Source organism: Morone saxatilis, unplaced genomic scaffold, assembly GCF_004916995.1.
Source record: "Morone saxatilis isolate NCDOM2014 unplaced genomic scaffold, NCSU_SB_2.0 Contig19, whole genome shotgun sequence".
In the NCBI taxonomy this organism is placed as follows: domain Eukaryota; kingdom Metazoa; phylum Chordata; class Actinopteri; family Moronidae; genus Morone; species Morone saxatilis.
Genome location: NW_023339751.1, coordinates 20,573,832 through 20,577,322, shown reverse-complemented (window position 1 = coordinate 20,577,322; position 3,491 = coordinate 20,573,832).

The following is a 3,491-nucleotide window of genomic DNA, read 5'->3' as shown; positions in this document are numbered from 1 at the left end:
AATGGTAAATGGACCTGTACTTGTATAGCGCCTTTCTAATCTTCCGACCACTCAAAGCGCTTTAACACCACATTCACACACAATGGCAAACCCCATCAAACGGAACTAACTCATTCATACTCTATACCATCCACTGATGCACAGCATCAGGAGCATTTTGAGGTTCAGTATCTTGCTCAAGGAGCCGGGGATCAAGCTGCCAACCTTCAGATTAGTGGACGACCCACTCTCTAAGCCACAGCCACCCCTCTAGCTGTTAGTGTGACTTAAGAGTCCTTGTATGATGTTGTCAGAATATATTTTCAGTTGATTTTTAAATGTTTTGTTGGTTTGGAGCTGTGTCAGGTTACAGGTTTTACACATGGCTTCCTCTGCATCCTTTTTCTGATTGAGGTGGACCACTCTGCAACATTTAACTCCCCGGGTCAGTGACAATTTTGCATATGATGCCAAGTGCTGATAAGTCAATTTGTCCTTTGCCCTGGGAAACTGTGAGAGCTGGTATTAAGAAGTGGAGACGGCTAGCAGCAACAACAGGAGAATGCCACATATCTCTGAGTGCCAGCTGGTGGAATAAAGACTAATAGTGGAGCTGTTTGTCAGGGGTTGTATTGGCCTTGGTTCCAGTCAAACAGTTGAACTTTTACCGCTATGATAGACAATAGTGCACACCTAACACCTTTTGGATGAAATGGATCGCCAACTGAGAGTCAGACCTCATCAGCCAGTCAGTCTTGCTCTTGTGTCTAAAAGGGAGCAAATGCCTGCAAATGGAAAGCCTGAACCCAGGGGAGTAGAGGCTGCTGTAGTTGCACATGGTTCTGACACATGGATGTTCAACATTCTCATCCCAGGGCGTCAGTACTGATGTGGTGTCACGCCCCTTGACGTCTCATACAGAAGCACAACATACCCTTTAGGGTCTGAATGAGACGATATTTGGTTTACATTGTGAAACAGTCAGTTTGGTTAGGTTTAGACAACAAAACTCCTTGGTTAGGTTAAGGACAATAATATGATGTGGGTTCAAATAAGTATGTAACATGACTCACAAGTCACGTTGCCATTACTGTGGCAGCAAGTCATATGATGCAAACGTAGGGCTGTATCCGACTCAGAATTTTGCCAATCGAATTTCGATTGAACATTCGTTGCTTTTTTTCCAGTTCAGCCCCACACTCAACATCAGAAGTTCCTGTGGTGGAAACGGGGCTACATGAGTCTCATGTGTGATAATCGGTGCGCCAGAAGCACTTCATGGCATGTGATTTTTGATATTCAGAGGGAAGGTGATGGATGACCAGCCACATCACTGAGCCCTGACAACATCTAGATGACTAGCAGCTAGAATCTCATATATCCTATTCACTGTCTTTCCTCTTCTCCTTGGCCTGCTGTCCTTCTTTACTGTTGCCCTTGTCTGTCTTTGTCTTTTGGTCCCAGATTAAAGAGGACACTGTTCTCCCATGGCTGCAGAGTTTATATTGATCCATGCGTCTTCGAGCCATTCAAACAGATAATGTGGAGAGAGAGAGAGAGAGATCCTCTTGTACAAATGAAGGCTATAATTCTGCTTATTTCCCTCAGGGGCTCACTGCGAAATCACACCGCACAGGCTCCAGTTTTGTAAAAAACTAGTTACCACTATGCAGGACTGTGGGAGTTGAACAATCTGTATTTTCATGATTTAACCGCAAGTAACCCAGAAGTAAAAAAAAAAAAAATCAATCCTAATACGAGCTGTATTTTGATATTTCAGTACTAACACAGAAACAAGAGTGAGACTTTTATTGGCTCAAGAGATCAGATAATTGTAGCAAAGTTGAGAATATCTGCGCATAGATGGTCTGGAGCTGATCCAGATACAGCAAGAGACATAATGATTTTCAAAGGTCATGGTTGTAGTTTCTAATTCAGTGCTGCTGTCAGAACTGTGGGACAAAGTGTGCCTTTAAAGACCTTCTGTGACTCTCCAAGTCATTGAACATACAGCAGTTCTACCAAGCACCTGTTCATATAGATCAAAACAGATGAGGACCCGGTTCTGTTTACACTACATTCGTTTTCTGCATACACATATGAGTTCAGTAGACGTAAGCTTTAATAAACAAAATAAATTACGAAATGGCAAGAAAGAAAAAAAAACTCACCTTAAAAATTCAAACTTGACAGAAGCAAAATGAAACTCACCAAACAGCCTTTAATCAGTCTTTCCACTGTTTCAACAATCACCAACTCTGGTATCTAACAGAGTTAGATGTGAAAATATTCTGTCTCTACGCTGCCTCTCTGATGCCCAACCTCCATCGCTCCTCTACCTACTTCATGCATGTCCTCTCCTGGCCTGTCCTAATGGCCTATCTATCTATCTATCTATCTAATCTATCTATCTATCTATCTATCTATCTATCCTCATCTATCTATCTAATAACTAACTATTCTATCTATCTATCTATCTATCTATCTATCTATGATTTTAGGAAACAACTGATGAAAACACTGTTTAAGGCTGTTGATGGAAGTGTCTGATGTGTGCATGTGTCAGAAAGAGGCTTGAGAGGTCAGGGAATGCCTGCTGTCTGCCTGCTTTTTAAATCAGACTCCCTGCATGGATGCTTTAAATAATAATGTGTGTGTGTGTTTTTGTAGCATCTATTGCAGTATAATTGGCAGTGAACTGACCTTGATTCACAATACTGGCAGTCTGCGTTTACTCACCCAGCAGGAGTCGGACAGACACACACACACACACGGCAAGGGTTCGAATCATAAGCAAGACCGTTTCCCTGAGAAAGACCGGAACCCAACATAAGTTGATTATATTGAATAATTATTGATATAACAGTTTTTTTACTTAATGTATCTGTTCTCCATTGTTACCAAAAACTATTAAAACAAACATTAAATAGGCGTCGTTTATGGCCGTTTGTCTCCATCCTGACAGCTACTTCGCATAAACATACTGTTACTGACTTTGACCCAAGCGAAGAAAGCATGGGGAAAGCCATTGTATTGCAAGTCTCAGGTCCCAGCAATCGAAATCTCAAGTCAGTCTGAGACCTTAAAACAATGTGGTTTTAGCATCTTAAACAAGTTGTCTGCTCTTCCACCAAATGCACTTTTTAGAAACACATGCAGCTATCATCTGACAACCATTTAATTTTAATAATGTTGGTTAACACTGGCAGCCAGGCCTAAGAGTTAACAATCCAGTTCCAGACTCTCCATTTGACTGTTTTTATAACCCTTCTGTAGAATTTGATTCATGCATTAGTAAAAAAGCCTGAACCTTGACATTGAATTTGTTAGAGAGGAGGGCAGGGTGTTTTGGGCACAGTCTGCTGTGTCACTTCAAGCTGTGAACGTCCCCAGCCAATGACGTTCTGGTCAGATGCATAGTCACGCACAGTGCTAAATAGTGCAGCTGCAAGCCAGCTGACCTTACAGTAATGTGTGTGTGTGTGTGTGTGTGTGTGTGTGTGTGTGTGTGT